The sequence below is a fragment of the Camelus bactrianus genome, chromosome X (assembly GCF_048773025.1).
Source record: "Camelus bactrianus isolate YW-2024 breed Bactrian camel chromosome X, ASM4877302v1, whole genome shotgun sequence".
NCBI classification, from domain to species: Eukaryota; Metazoa; Chordata; class Mammalia; order Artiodactyla; family Camelidae; genus Camelus; species Camelus bactrianus.
The window spans coordinates 90,445,431-90,462,413 of NC_133575.1; the positions used below are offsets into that span (position 1 = coordinate 90,445,431).

Sequence of the window (16,983 nt, forward strand, 5' to 3'; positions counted from 1 at the left end):
TGTTGAAACTGGGCAGGCCCAGAGAAGCGGAGCGGGAGCTGGAGCTGAGTCAGGGTGTCTAGAAGCAGCAAGTGTTGGGAGGTTTGCAGGTCAAGTTGGTCTCCACCCTGTAAGGGAGCAAAATTTGTCACCCCAAAATATGTTTCTTTGGCAAGAGAATTAATTTAGGCTGATTATTTTTAAAGTCCTAAAGACTCAGGAAGAACCTTTGACCTTCTCCCTAACTGCCTAAAAGAATGTAGACAGAGGACCTGTTCCAGGAAGGGGGCTATCACCATAGATACTATGGTAAGAACTAGGTGTGTAGACACGGAAGAACCCAGCACAGTCCACTTGTTAAAATTCCTCTGTAGGTCCCGTTGTCTCTGCCTGGCCCAGCAAACATTTGTTTACCAAACATCTGCTTTTCCATCTCCACGTCAGTTGCCTTCCTCCCCTTTGAAGCCCTAAACCACTACCCCCAACATCTTTCTTTGTCTTTAGCTGAAAATGGTACTTAAGGTGAGGGCTTCAGCTATTCTAGTGAGTTATTCAGTCTTCCTGGGTCTCTTCTGTATATATATGTTACTAAACTTTTGTGTGATTTTCTCCTGTTAATCTGTCTCATGTCAACTTAATTCTTAGACTAGCCAGAAGAACCCTGAAAGACAGAGGGAAATTTCTTCCTCCTCGACAACCTAAGGTGAAATCAGAAAGTCCATTTACAACAAAGAGAGAACAATGGATTCTCAGCATGAGAGCCCCCCCACCACCGTGTGTGAACTAATCCTGGTTCACATTGGCAAACCACTTATTGAATCTGCGTCTGTCCAGGGAACGGAGACAGCAAAAAGGCTCTGACTGGGATCTCTGCGCGGGCAAACAGCCACTACTCCCTAGAGTGAAGGAAAAGAAACAAACAGAGGAATCCAGAGGGGCAGCTGAGATCAGAGCCCAGGCACCAGTCAGGTAATTCCATCTGGGGAAGAGGCGGCCGATCTCCTCACTTTCTGCCCTCAACAAGGTGGGCATGTTGTGGCAGGGCAGTAACCCTCCCCTCACCCACTAGGAGCTGATGGCAGCTGGGCTCTGTGAAGGTTCCTGTGTTGACCTGAAATGCAAAAAGGCAGCTGCCTGGCCAGGACAAAGCAGCTAAGGACCCTCATTGTCCTCCCGCTTCTCGCCCTGAAAATTCCCACCACCTCTGCCCCAACAGCAGGGAAAGCAGGAGAAAGGGGGATGTGAGTCAGCCTGAGCCAAGAGCCAAGGCTGGGAGTAGCTGGGCTGCAGGTGGTCTTGGGGGGCCTGGGCCTGCGCAGGTCCTCTGTGGAGGAGCAGAACAGAGGCAGGGAATTCTGAGGAGTTAGGGGCGTCAGCATGCCAGGAGTTAGGTGCTGCCCTGGGGTTGGTGCCGAGCCCATGGATTTCTAATTATGTTTCTTTTAAAGGTGATGTGAGATAATAGGAAATATATATATTGGTCTCTGCCCCCAGTTCCTGGCACAGGGCTCCTAAAAGCCTTGTAAATTCTTTTTTTAAAATTTTTTTATTGATTTATAATCATTTTACAATGTTGTGTCAAATTCCAGTGTAGAGCACAATTTTTCAGTCATACATGAACATATATATATTCATTGTCACAGTTTTTTCTCTGTGAGCTACCGTAAGGTCTTGTGTATATTTCCCTGTGCTATACAGTATAATCTTGTTTATCTATTCTACAATAGTTAGGTGCTGCCCTGGGGTTGGTGCCGAGCCCATGGATTTCTAAGTGTGTTTCTTTTAAAGGTGGTGTGAGATAACAGGAAATATATATATTGGTCTCTGCCCCCAGTTCCTGGCACAGGGCTCCTGAAACCGTTGTAAATTCTTAAGTGATAAGAGCACTAGGAGCATCTTTTGTTCTAATGAAGCAAGTCTAGATGGGCTCCTGGATGGGGGCTGGTCACCAGAAAGACCAAACTATGATTAGAAGCTTGGAATTTTCAGCCACACCTCCTCCCCATCCACCAGAGAGGGAAGAGGGGCTAGAAATAGAGTGAATAACTGATCATGCCCAGGTGAGGAAGGCTCCATAAGATCCCAATAGTAGGGGGTTCTTAGAGCTTCCAGATTGGTGAACACACCCACACCGGGAGGGTGACACATCCCAACTCCACAGGGACAGAAGCTCCTGCATTTGGGACCCTCTCAGACCTTGCCCTAGGTATCTCTTCATCTGGCTGTTCATCTGTGTCTTTTATCATTTCCTTTAATAAACTGGTAAACTTACGTGTTTCCCTAAGTTGTGTAAGCCACTCCAGCAAATGAGTCAAACCTGAGGTGGGTGTTATGAAACATCCAATTCGTAGCCAAATCAGACAGAAATTGTTGGTAACCTGGAGATCTGCTACGTGTGATTGGCATTTGAAGTGAGGTAGGACCAGTCTTGCGGGACTGAGCCCTTCACCTGTGGGATCTGATACTACCTCCAGGTAGCAAGGGTCAGAACTGACTTGACTTGTAGAACACCCAGCTGGCATTGGTTGCAGAGAATTGCTTTTTGTGGGGAAAAAACCTCTAGACAATTGGTAACCAGAAGTGAAGTGTTCCGTGTGAGTGTAAAGGAGAAACAGGAAGGACTGGGTTTTCCATACACAGGAGGTAGACTGAACTGAGTTTTCCTACTACAGGTGGGTACACTGGGGAGCAGATCTGGCCAGGAGTGACTTCAGCTCTCACTCGAAACACTTTGGTATTTGTGAAGATGGTGTTTTTCTTTAAAAATAAGCAAGGAACATACTTGTCAGTGGAAATGAAAAGAGTCAAAAAATATCTTGATTAATTTTTAGTAACCATATAGCCTGCAGTTTATCCATGTGTCTAGGGAGCTCCTTAGACAATCGGTTTTAAAGGTCTTTATTCCTCTACCCACCTCTCCTCGGCTTTCAGGGAACAAGGTACTGGAAGGATACAAGCCCCGATTTAACACCCCTCATCTCAGAGTTGCAGTTTCACCTGTTAGCTTCCTTTTCCTCTCTATGCTACATGTATCTCCATAGGGTGAACATTATTTTGCATGATGTTCTTTTTCTTTTTCTTCAAAATGAAGGAAGATGTAAATTAGGCAGTGGTCAAGCAGGAGAACCTGCAGGTCACTGTGATTCCTTCTGACCCAATACATCCCCACCCACCTCGGCTGTGTGAATTTCACCTGCAATTAATACCCACTCTCCACAAACACTTATAAACTATAGAAGAGGTTACACTTCCCAACTCATTCTGTGAGGCTGGTATTACCCTGACACCAAAACCAGATAAAAAAAAATTACAAAAAAAGAAAACTACAAACCAATATCCCTTAGGAATATAGATGTAGAAATCCTTAACAAAATATTAGCAAACCAAATCCAGCAACATTAAAAAAAAAATTATACACCATGACCAAGTGTAAATTACCCCAGGAATACAAGATTGATTTAACATTCAAAAATCTAATTACATAATAAACCATATCAATAAAATTAAGAACAAAAGCTGCATGATCATTTCAACAGTTACAGAAAAAATATTTGGTAAATCCTAACAGTCACCCAACAAAGTATGAAAAGATGCCCAAACTATCATCATCCCTATTTCACAAATGAGGAAACTGAGGCACAGGGAGCTTAAGTGATTTCCCAAATTTCCCACAGGTAGGAAGTGGCAGGCTGGATTTCGACTCCCAAAATGTGGCCTTCTAATCATTTTGTGTATTGCCTCTCAATTCCTGATCTGTATTTCTGAGCAACCTGGTGGTACTGTGTTAAGGTAGAGGAAATCTAGAGAAAATCACTAAATCTCAGTGGTATATGACAGTGAACATCTTTTTTGCTCATGCATCTGTGGCTTGCCTGGTGGTTGGTTACATGATTTGAGCTAGGCTTAGCCGAATGGCTAGCCTATCAGCTGCACATTGGATCTGGGTGTGCTCAGCATGTCTCTCATCTCCTTAGAGCCAGCAGACTATGGGAAGGTGATGGCAGAGGAACAAAGAGAGCAAGTGGAAAAACTATGGTGCCTCCTAAGTCCTAGGGCTGAGAACTGGCATGTTGTCCCTTCTCCCCAGATCCCATTGGCAAATGCCAGTCATATGTCTGAATCTAACAATAGGAGGTGGGGAAATGTAATCCAACTCCCCTAAGAGAAAGTGTAAAGCCACATGACAAAGAGTGTGGATGTAGCAAGGGAGCAAAGAATTGGGACCAATGATTCTACCATAGACACCATCATGGCTGTTTTAATTTCTGACTTACCTGAGCCTGTTTTCCCTATGGCATGACATCATATTAGAAGTTGTGATCCTGTCATTTGTTATTTGTCCCACACTTGCTATATCCCCTTTCACACCTTCTACTGCTGCCCCTTTTATCAAGGAAGTCTTTCATGCAGGTCAGCTACTTGTTCATTACTATGTCTCAGTTTGTTTCTACTATCAATGGGCCCCATTCATTGCCTCCTCTCCTCTCTGTTTCAACATGTGCACTGACCACCATGTACAGGCTAATGGCTACATGAAGTTCCAGAGGGATACTTTTCTTTTTGCTGTTTTGGGGTTCCTATATTTGAGCATTTCCTTATCACCAAGCCTATATCTTTTGGTAGGTGTTCAGAATGAAGGCAGCTGCCTTTTGGTGGTACGTTTGATCTTGGATACGGTCCTTCCACTGTCTGTTTAGAACCTTATTGACCATAAGTGATTTCTCTGTCTTTGGTTTCATATCCAAATATTTACTTGTGGTCTGGTTTCATGTTACTGATTATTAGTTTAGAAGGTCCATGTGGCTGTTTGATTAATCCTATCCTCAAGAAGTTGACTCCCAGGTTTGTTTGTTAGTTTGATGGCTCATAGGAAAATGACATCCAGTCCTCATATAGCACTTAGTCCTGGGCTTGAATATTTGAATATGAATATTTCACTTAAGTGAAATAAGCCGAACGAAAAGGACAAATATTATCAAATACTATATAATTTGACTTATATGAGATACTTAGAAAATGCAAATTCACAGGGACAGAAAGTAGAATGGTAGTTACCATGGGCTGGAGGGGAGGAGTGAATGGCAAGTTACTGTTTAATGGGTCAAGAGTTTCTGTTCAGGATGATGAACAAGTTCAAGAAATGGATAGTGGTGATTATCGCACAACATTGTGAAAGTATTCCATGCCATTGAATTGTGCACTTAAAAAGTGGTTAAAATGGTAAATTTTGTTGTATTATTTGATGATGATGAAGTAAAATAATATCCAGGAGAAAGATAGTTTCAAATACCATATCTAAAAGCAATTAGGTTTTTGTCACCACGGAATGTTGTCACCTACACCAGACTATCTGAAAGTTTAAAAATAAACAGAAACATTCTCTAAGTACAAAAACAACTAAGATACTAAAGCTCAATAACAAAAAAGGGGATATTTATGTTTAAGAATGTTATAGTACTTGAAGTTAAAGATGGTAAAAAGAAACAAAACTGCTCTTAATTTGAGAATGTATTTCCGGTTTTATTGAAGTGGGATGAATGGTGGCCTCCAAAAGAATATGTTCTTGTCTTAATCCATAGAACCTGTGAACATTACCTTATATGGCAAAAGATGTGATTAATTTAAGGATCTTGAGAGGAGGGATTTATCCTGGATTATCTGCGTGGGTTCTAAATGTAGTCACATGTATCCTTATAAAAGAGAGGAAGTGGGAGTGTACAGATACACAGAGGCGATAGCCATGTGACTATGGAGCAGAGAGAGATGTGGCCAAAGCCACAGAATGCCAATAGCCATCAGAAGCTGGAAGAGGCAAGGAACAGAGCCTCGAGAGGGAGCATAGCCCTGCCAACACCTTGATTTTGGATGACTGGCCTTCAGAATTGACCAAAGTTTGTTTTTTGAAGTCATTTAGTTTGTAGGAATTTATTATGGCAGCCTTAGGAGACTAAACATCAATTTGCAAAGATAATTTTGCCTCCTAGATGAATTTCACATTCTCTGTGAAGTTTTCAATTATTGAAAGACTGTTCTGAAAGAGGAATATAAGATGGTGAGCTCACAAAGGAAAGAGTCAGCAGTCACATTCTCTAAAATTATATCATTCTTACACAAAACTATGCAGTTTTCACACATTAATGACTGCTAATGGCCAGAAGACACCCAAAAACTCTAGTGCAAGTTTTCCCTTTGATGAGTTAATTCTTTCAAAGGAGAATCAAGTCATGCCGTTCAAGACTCAATATACAGAGTTCATGTTTATACATCTATTTCTGCTTCATTCCATAAGACAGAGCATGTGGTAATCCTGGAGGAGGAGGTCCTCCAACGAAGGTGGTCGTGGTGGTGATGGTTTACCACTTATTCTAGGTAAAGAACTTGGAGAAGGAGGAGCAAATCTTCTGGGGAGACGTGGCGCTGGTAGACCTGGTGGTGAGGATGGCCCTCCATCTGCCTGTGGATGTGGTGGATGAGGTCCTGAAATTTATAGTCACTCTGAGGGCTCATGCTCCTGTAATATAAATAATCCAAAGTTTAAATGCTTGTAATAAAATATACAGCAAACAATTCATAACATTAGATATTTGTGTTTTCTTATAGATTATACATTGCTTATTTATCAGCGTTCAAAGACATAATACAACATGCAAAGACAGATATTTGATAAGCATATTAAACACTACACAGTGACTACTTCTACTAATACTCTAATGCTAGGAAGAGTCAGCCAGCACCTTCATCAAAGGCTTTGTGAAATACTATTCCAAAATGATGAAAAAATACATTTCATGATAGACATATGCAAAGAAGACTTATTCTATATGGCTTGGGCCTGTTAAAACACAGTTGGTTTAAATATGGATTATTAATACAAGGTCATGGCCTCAATCCCCTTGAGGGTCAGTTAACTTTATGCATTAACTGTCTCACAGTGCCAATGACCTAGCTGTCTTCTAATAACATAATTAATATTCATCTGCATAGTAATATATGCTTATCAAAGTTTTTACATGTATTATCCCTTTTGATCCTTATTATCACCTTGTAATATAGATAGGGCAAGTCATCTCATTTCTTATGAATGAGGAAATTGAAACTCCAAGATTTAAGTGACTGATCAAAGTTCATGAAGGTAGTGTGAAACATAAGTAAGATTTTAATGCAGTTCTCACACCTAATTTAGTTCCTTTACTACTATAGCGGACTATCTCCTCATGAATGCATGTCATTTGTCATGAACTGAGGACAGAACCTTGGAGAATGCCCCATTGGGAGATAAAAAAAAAAAGGGAAAGTAACTGACTTCTCAGGGATGTGAAAAGGGAAGTAGGAGGATAGGAAAAAAATGAAAGCATTATTGAAAATAAATGAATAAAATATTATAAATATAATGAAACAGAATGAGGCTGGGAAAAGCCATTAGATTGGGTCATTTGGAATTCACTGGTGACTTCTGATATAACTTTTTAGTAGAATGTGGAATACTTAATCAGTTGTAAAGTTCAGATACTGATGAAAATTTTAAGTATACATGGGAGCTTTTGTCAAAGGTGAATATATAAACTTTACAGGTTATTAAATGATGATAGTCCAGATTCGCAGAGGTCTTCAGAGGGCTTTGGGAAATCATTAAAATAAGGGTTTTTCTTTTTGAAAGGAAATACCATAGACCAAATTATTCACATCATCATGAAAATTTCCGCTCAAAAACAGTTTTGTTTAGGTAGGGGAGGGTATAGCTCAAGTGGTAGAGTGCATGCTTAGCATGCATGAGGTCCTGGGTTCAATTCCCAATACATCCTCTAAAAATAAGTAAATAAAAAACAGTTTTGTTTATGTACTATGTTCTATCATAAAACATTCAGGATAGTTTAAGACACTAATGCCCAAGTCTTTTCCACATATGAAAATGGTTTACTGTCTTAGAAAATCAAATCTGTAGAGTTATTTAAACTAAAATGTTATTTTGCCATAAAGTCTGCTACTGGTCACATTTTCCTTCCATTTAACAAAATAATCTTCTACCATAGAACTTACTGTGACATGACACAATACATATCTAGTTTCATTACCTGCGTTCAGTGTTGCTAGAAATCTGTTCTAAGCTCCTCGATCTTTTCTCCCTTCTTTTACGCCTGGATTTAAGTATAGGGTTGACCTCTGAATTCTTCATTACCCTGCAATGATCACCACCATAAATGTTTACTTAATAATGTAGTTTCATGAAAGCTTCAAACAATATTATATATGAAATAATTAGAGCATTAAATCTCAGACCCTCAGTCATGATTATTTTCATGACAATTAAGTACCCGTGTTGGGGTACAGCTAGTGCTAGTGGTAGTAATCATGAAGAAATATGTCCCCAACCAAAGGCAAACAAATTCATTTTCAATCCTGGGGGAAAAAAAGAAAAAAGAAAAAATGAGTGGACCGAGGAGTTTTTCTTGACTTATCATGGACATTTAAAATATTTCACCATTGAAATGTAGGTCTTAGAAAGAAGCAAAAGAAAATCTAGGTATAGTTAACATTAGGATATTAATAAAGCTGGCATTTGTTGAAAGGCATTTATGTAAGTCATGGAAAGAAAAGGCAAACTCTTATTTCAGCAAGTCTGCAGGAAGTAGCAGTATCATTTGAAAAATTTTAATTCGAAAACTCAAGGAAGCCAAATGAGGTCACTCTAAGCAGAGCCAAAATCTCCACATTTACAATGACTAAGACTCAAAATGACCCTTAAACCAAAAGCAGCAATAGGAAGCTATACTATAACACCCATTAATTCAAGATTCCTGTGAAAGATTTTACTTAGGTAACATTTGATCTAGGGCAGGAAATATCAAGTATGTAAGGAAAGGAACTTCTCAGGAACCTTCAGACACTCTAGGTACATGTTTCTTAGTACACATGAAACTGCCTTAATAGTAAATTATATCCCTAGTTAAGCACGGAATAAATAACTAAAGAACCTCTTTGGAGCAACAGTGTAGCTTCCACGACAACGTATGCCGAGGGAGCAAGAAACACGGTGTGATGGATGTGTTCCTTATTTTGACTGTGGTGATCATTTTTCAGGTGTAACATACGTCAATATTTATCAAATTGTATACTTTAAATAGAGCAGTTTACCTTCAGCCAATTATACCTCTTTCAGTAAAACTTTTTAAAGAAACACCCAGAACATAGGTGTCTGGGCCAAAGCAGCCAAGGAACAAAGTGGATAAGTAATCAGGGCAAAGGGTAGCCTCGTCTTGTTCACTGCTGGCCACGCTTGGCAATTATTTTCATTCTCATTTCAACGGGAAATCACTGGAGAGTTTCAGGCACGGGCCTGATATGACTTGAATGATGGATGGCACTAGAATCACACCTGTGTGAAACTGAATGCGACAGTGAGCTCCCTAAGTCCATGAGCTCTTAAGAGAAATCCACAAGTTTCCTTAAAGTTCCTGAAGTATCTGCTAATTTGTGTGTATGTGCACATGTGAGTTTTTTAAAATTAATTTCCACACTCTTCATCAGCTTCCCAAAAGGCCCTTGACCATAAAAATGTAGAAACTTTTCCTTTATTTGACCTATAAGTTAGTTGAAGATATGGAACCTGGAGAACTAAAAGGATTTATTCAAAATCAGAGGTGGCAGGTTGATGAGGTCATAAGGGGTTTATGATGCTGACGACCTCCTCTGCCCTGGTCCCCTCATCTCTCCGTGCCCCAACTGCTGACGCACAGAACACAATCGCCATAAGCAGCTGGCATGCAGCACATGAAGCCAATGTCTGCTGAACCCTGACCCACTTCCCCACATCAGCATGAAGGTGTGCCAATGATACATATGGTCCATAGAGGTGATCAGCCAGTACACATGTTGCAAAATAGGGCCGTATGACCCCCTCCTCAAAGTTGTACCATTTTCTAAATCACCTATGTGTGTATTACTATAAAAATCACAAAAGAACAATACATCATAAATCATAATAAGCTAGTCATCTTTCGGTATTACTCTGAGCCTGCCCTGTGCTATAGACCAAAAGAATAGCAGAATTGGCATCAACAGCTGTGGTTTTCTTCTTGTAAAGAAATGACAAAGGAGTTCATGTTTAATCCTTCCCAGTAAAGATTTCAGCTAGGTATAAATTAAACTGCTCAACCAGGAGGCACGATAGCAAAGTACCTTTCCCAAGGGACATTTCACATCATCCTTCAGAGATTCCAATGTAGGATGACAGAGGTCCTATCCTCAGCAACCCCGAGGGAACTAACAGGATCACCTGATATGCCTTCCTAGCTCTAGGGTTTATGAAAATATCAGGCTACTTTGATAGCTTCAGAAGGTCTCCGGTTACTGAAATAGCCCTGCCTTTGCTCAGTCTTGAGCATTAAGAACACACCTCTCTGGCACTGGTATAAAACTGGATTAAAACATTTCACAAAGTCATCCTGGTGAAAATGAAGGGGGTGAAACACAAAGTATACCTGGGAATTATGTTCCATAGCCATCAGATGTGAGAAATCAGTGCTCGTAAAATAATGGTCCTTTCTGGGCTTTGATTTAAACTGAGTTCAGGGGTATTGGAACTTAGCAAACAGGTTGATCTTTGAAACGCACGGGCAGACCTTTCCTCATCATCATAGTGAGCAATTATGGCAACTGAGTATACATGGACGCAGTGCTAACCAGTTACTAACCGAGGAAGTTGAGTGAGTGACCTGCTTTGAGAGAGGAGCCTATTGTACAGAAGAGGGTAGCAGAACCAAAGCACAACTGAAGCTGGTACTTACCTATCAGAAGTGGGAAATCAGTGTCTGATTTTTGTCTGTGCTTGAACTCTGGTTCCACACCAAGGCAGTGCACAAGCTGTTGATCATGCCCTTTGATTTTCTTACAAAACTGTGACCTGAATAGGAAAAAAATATATTTTTGAATACCTTTGCCACAGGTACAAATCAATTTCCCTAAATAAGGATTCAGTGTGAAAAAAAGGTAAAAAACAACAAAACCCACCAGTCTGTTTCTAGCTCTGTAAAAGAAACCCACCCAGCCACTACCTACCCTTAGGAGAAATAAGCCTAAGCTTTAAAATGCTCTGGGCTTTATACAGCAAACCCATTGTGATGTAATCCACTGTGACCATTTAGTCATTTCACACTGTAACTTGCTGGGACTTAGGCTTGAGGTCAAAGATACTGATCAGCCTTTCTGTTTACCTAACCCCTGCCCCTGAGGTTAGTGAAACAAATAACCATTAGACCTACACCCACAGACAGAGAAATCTTCTCCCATTTAAAACATATTGATTCCAATAAGGGATGAGTGTCCTGGCACTACATAGCGAGTGATAGTTTGGGTTTTATTCAGCACTGTCACTCACGTGAAAGTTATTTTGCAAAAGGAGCATGCTCCTTTTTCGAACCAGAAAAATAAATCAAGGAAGGCGAAACCTGCAAGTCGCTGTGACTCCTTGGGACCCAGCACACCTCCACCCACCTAGGCGGTGTGGATACCCCCTGCAGCAGCCCCCCACCCCCACCCCGAAAGCCACTTCAGAGGTGACTAGCAGGTCGTTGGCAAACAGCGGGAGGTAACCGGGCGCAGGGAATGCCTGCTGTTGCAAGGAATCTGCCGCCCACCTGAGGAGGCAGCAAGCCAAGTATTAATATCCTCAGGCATATGCATGATACAAACTTGTAACTTCGTTTGAAAGTGTACTTATTCAAAGTTTTTCCCTCTAAATAGTTTTGCGACTGTTCAAAAATTTCCGTTATACTGTTCCTTCACATTCACGGTTTGCTCACTTGTCGGCAAGGACCCTACAAGGGGGGGGGGACAAATTGGTACTTCAGAGCAGAGGGCGAAAGACGGGAGGCTTCATCTCCGCCTTTCCCAAGCTCACCTCTCCCACCGCCCCGCACCTGGGACCTTCTCAGGAGGTCCCACCCCCTCCCCTGGGCGGGGCCAACACTGAGGAATCCGGATTCCCAACCCCTCCGCCCCTCAGAAGCGCCCCACCTCCCGGGCGTCTCCGAGGAGACGCGGACGACGTGGGGAGGGGAGGCGGTCTACCCGGGGCCAGGCGGGAGCTGCTTTACGGCAGGGGCGGGCGGGGGGCGCAGTTGAGTCCCACCGGCTCCCGCGCGAGGATCGGAGCGGCCCGGGTCTCCCCTCGCGGCGCGCGGCCGCAGCCAGGTGGGTCCCCCCAGCCTCCTTCCTCTCCTTTCCCTTCCTTTCCCTGATGCAGGCGACGCGAGGCCGGGGTCTGGGCTCCGTCCGGTAGCCTTTGTGGTCCGGGGGCCCTCCCGGTCCTCCGGCGCCTGGGCAGCCTGTGCCGGGCGTGCGACGCAGGCCAATGGTGGCCGGGTCGGGCCGAGGGGGCGCCGCGTGGGCCGGGCCGGGGTGTGGCGTCTGGGCGAGGCTGGCTGAGCGAGGGCGCCGGGATTGTGCCGCCGCCTAAGTTCTGTGCCCTGACGCGTGTGGGGAGAGCGTCCAAGTAGAGCCCTTTGGGTCTCCCCGTCGACTGGCCTCGAAGCGTTTCCCTGTGGCCGGAAGGCGGGAGGCAGGAGGAGGGGTCGCCAGTTCCTTCTCCCTCCTTTCTTTCCTGGCCGTTTACGTGGTGGCCGGAGGGTCGGCTAGGTCCAGCGGGTCCGCTGCCGACAGGGTCTAGGCTTCTTGGAATGTATCCCTAGAGAAGTAACATTTCCTTTAAAGACGTGCCCCTACCAGGGACCGAGGGAAGAGTACGTGTCCTTCCGTTGCCGTTGGGCTCAAGTCCTCTACTTATCTTTTGCAAACTTCCGAAAATCTTAACAGGAAACGCATTGCCAATAATTGGCCGAGAAACTATTCCGCCGTGTAAATTTCCCGTTTATTTAAGCGAAACCAGATTTACATAATGGGTTGCAAGAATATGTGAGAAGATTCCACCCTCTTTATTTTAAATGGAATGGTGGAACTTAGGAGACCAGGGTTAATTTTCGCTAGTCGTTCGTGCTCCTGGTGTTTTGAAGCTTAGCAGGGGGTTGAATTTGAGGAGGTAAAACACCCCGAATGAAGAACGGATGAAGAAATCTAGCCTCTTAGATTCCTGTATATTTAAAACTGTTTTTAGGTCTTGCTATCGGCCATCAGACCTCTTGTATTTCCCTCATTAAAGGGAGCCTATTTAGTAGCAGCCAAAACTTCCGACAATCCATTCTGTCCACGTTTGGTTATTCATGAAACTGTCACATCCTGTTCAGTCTCTGGAGAAATCTGAAAAAGAATTAGGTTAATACAATTACATTTATAGACATGAACAACAGACAGAAGTTTAGTTTATGCACATGCATTTTTTTGTTGTTGTTGCATTTTATACGTGGTTTTTAAAAAATGCCGGTTAAACAGCCCTGCTATTGCTAGTGTTTACTACTGGGGAGTGGAATTTGGAGGAGGCTCTTTCGGATCATATTTAAACCACATCTCTGTGCTTAGAACTTTTTTAGACAAAACAGGAATTTCAACTATGATTCTTAAGCATAAAGTTTTTGAAAGAAATGATGGTTACCAAACAGCAAAGAGTTTAGGAATGAATTTTTGACCTAAAATTTTGACCTATAGGCCTGTTTCTAAGTATGCGTTTAACGACATGGAAGAACAAGTCCCCAAATTTTCATGGGCTCTCCCCAAGTGATGGGAATACTGTTGGTTTATGTTTTGATCTTTCACAGTTCTGTGCAATAGAATCTGAAAGGAGGATTATTATCAGTGAAATAACTAAGCTTTTTAAAGAAATTACTTTACTTTATTTTTATTTTTATTTTGTTTTTTATTGAAGTACAGTCAGTTACAATGTGTCAATTTCTGGTGTACAGCACAATGTCCCAGTCATGCATATACATACATATATTCGTTTTCATATTCTTTAAAGAAATAATTTTAGATCATCAAATATAAGATACCAGTAGTAATACAAAAATATTTATAAGGTTGACCAATTAGATGGAGACAAAAAGTCCAGAAGGAAAGAAAACACGTTTATGCTGGATATTTCTAGACAGCAGTATTAAGCGTATGCATGTGCGTGTGCATGTGCGTGCACGCTTGTTTCCTGATAGTGCTACTGAGGCAGAAGTTTCCTCTTCTTTCCAAAATTTAAAAACTAACATAGTAAGTTCTGCAGAGAAGATGTGATGGCATGAAAAAGCAGGGATTTTTACATAAGGGGCTGCCTCTGTTTGCAGTGGGATCATACCCATTTTAGGGGTAAAGGGCACAAAGCAGTTGGCTCCACACTGTGTAAAAGCATCTGCCTATGAGATGGCGTTTGGCTCTCTGTATGTGTGAAACAAACCCTTGCAGGAAAATAGCAAGTAGTGACTTGAGACCACTTAAGATATGCCACATCCAAGACAGGACAAGAAACAGCAGGTAATGTAGTCCCCTCAGAAGGGCAGGTCATGGTTGGAAACCCATAATATATATAAGAGATTGTACAACAGTGCAGTTTTTGTTTAGATTTTTCTTACTATGCATGAGTCAGGTATCTTTGTGTATATTTAGTGTCCTTTTATGTTTCTTTCTCTGTGGGCTGTTGAAGTCTTTTTGTATTGCGTTCTTACTCTAAAACGATTTCTAGAGCTTGTTCTTTATGTAGTAGGAAGACTAGTGATGTGCGTTGAAAATAGTTTTTCCTGTTTGTCATTGCTTTACTAACTTTGTTTATGAAGTTTTTTTAATATGGTGAATTTTATCTATTGATATTTATCTGTGTTTTCTTTGATGGGTTTTGAGTCAAAGGTAGAAAGGCTTTCCCCGCTCCTGGGTTATAAAGGAATCAGCCCATGCTTTGTTTTAGTAGTTGTATGATTCTGTTCATTGTACATTTAATTCTTGGATCCATGTAGGGTTTATCCTGGTTTATTGTATGAAGTGCAGAATTAAGAACCCCCTTTTTTTTTTTTAATAGATGAGTACCCCTTTGTCCCAAATCTGTCTTTACCCCCACTTATTTGGGAGGCTACCTTGTCATATGCTAAATTCTTGTATGTTTTCGGGTCTGTTCTTGGACTCTGTTCTGCTCTATGTATGGTAGAGCTAGTCATCCCACCACGTGGCTACTCATTGGCAAAACTCTCCTGGGTATTCCTGCCTATTTATTTTTATTGTCCCTTATGAACAATGGAAAACAACGAGAAAGTCTTCAAAAACCTTTTAGATTTTCCTTAGGATTAGAATAGATTGATTAATTAGCTGATGAAGAATTAACATACTCAAGAGGTTGAGTCTTTTTATTCAAGAATATAGTACATCTTTACTCTTGTTTAAGTCCACATTGTTGTCTTTTAGGACACGGAAAGCTTTCTTTATATAGGTTTCTCATGTTTTTGTTTGATTATTCCTAGGCATATAATCTTTGATTGCTGGTTCTGTAAATCCCTCCACTATATTTAGTAACAGGAAATACGTCCGTGGAATTTAGCTGAAAAAATAGAGCCCTTGATTATTAAGAATTTTGTTAACTTTATAGGAGTCAGTGGATGATATGTTTTCCATATTCTTATCAACCCAAAGAAAGGTGGAAAAGATTTGAAGCGTGTACCTCTTCGTGTACGTTGGATTTTCAAGCACTGAGTAGGTAAAAGTTGAGTAAAACCTTATAAATTAATTTCCCTGAAAAATTTTGTTTTACACCTCATTGGAAGGTGCTAAAACCCTTGCATTTCCCCTTCTTTACACGCTTGTTGAGGTTACAAAGTTTTTGAAAGCTAATATTATGTGGGAAAGATGCAGACTGAGGCCTGATTTCCTGAGCACAGGTTAGGGATCTGTCCCACACAATCTCCTGTGGTCTCTGCTCCGGTACTGTGAGCATGATGGTCTCGGTGTGTCCTTTTGACCAGAGATCACACTGTGACATGATGAAGATAGAGGAGACATCTTGCTTGAGGTCCCAGATATCTTCCAAACAAGAGGATCATGGAAGCCATGAAGCAAGGGTTGGCTTGACTATTGCAGATAAGAAATGTGGGCAACAGACCTTTATCTAGGGACTCTAGAGGATGATGTAAGATCTCAACTGATTAATTTTAAAAGGGCTTAGACAACCTTAGTTGTACCTAACAATATGGGCTAAAGAGTACTGTTGGAGCCTGTGAACCAGAATTTATTTAAGAGGATCAAAATTAACAGAACTCTAAATAGAATTCACCTATATCACCCTTTTCAAGGCCTAGTATAAAAAATGGTGAACAGTGGCTCTCTTCAAACTAGGAGATACAAAATGCTAGTCATTTTCTTCTTTAGGGTCTTTATCATTTCCCTTTACTCGTTGATGGTACACAGACCTTATTTGCTGATGAGAACTAAACAAAATTATATTAATCAGTTTGAAAAGTGGAGTCTAGCTCAAAGGATAGCATGAAATAATGCTTTCTTAGCCTGATAAGAGTCCAAGCATAGATGAAGCTCTAGACTGATTAGTTGGATTCCATCTCACTGTAATCCTGCTTTAGCTGAGGAGACAGGCAAAATAACACAGAATGGAGGCAGACACTTGCACATTCATCATTTGCACTTTTTAACTTTTTATACTGACTTCGATAAAATAGACGAGCCAGGTCTACTAAAATTGGTACATCTTAAACTGGGCAGGCAGGATGCATTTAGGAATATGTCTTTTGGAAACCATTTGGCAAAAATCGATCCCAAAATTGAAAGTACACGAAAATTTTGGTTCATTTTATTGCTTCTCTGAAAACAGAGAAGAGAATTACATAGACAAGTGAGTAGAGGAGTGTTTCCAAGAGGGTGTCCTTCAGCCAGGTTTGTAGAATTGAAAAGTAGGAAGGGATTAAAATGACCCTCTAGAGATGAATAGTGGGATGTCTAGTTATTCAGCTTTGGGAGGTGATATATACCACCTCCCTTAGAAAGAATAAGATGGTCGTACTTGTGGGCCGTAATCCTTGGGAGAAGTGTGTGCTCCTTTGAAGGAAAAAAGCAAAAAAGTCCTTGAACAGTTGACTT

At 41.4% G+C, this 16,983-nt stretch overlaps 1 long non-coding RNA gene across 3 annotated transcripts in view; it reads left to right on the forward strand.

Moving 5' to 3' along the window:
- Nucleotides 1-11,730: 11,730 nt before the first annotated feature.
- LOC141576433 (uncharacterized) overlaps nucleotides 11,731-16,983 on the forward strand; it is a 75,746-nt gene continuing 70,493 nt past the window's right edge. The window contains exon 1 of one of the 3 annotated variants that reach the window (XR_012504839.1): nucleotides 11,731-12,168. This is a non-coding gene — a long non-coding RNA (uncharacterized LOC141576433). The remainder of the gene's footprint in view (nucleotides 12,169-16,983) is intronic. The other 2 variants (XR_012504841.1, XR_012504840.1) reach the window with 2 other exon arrangements.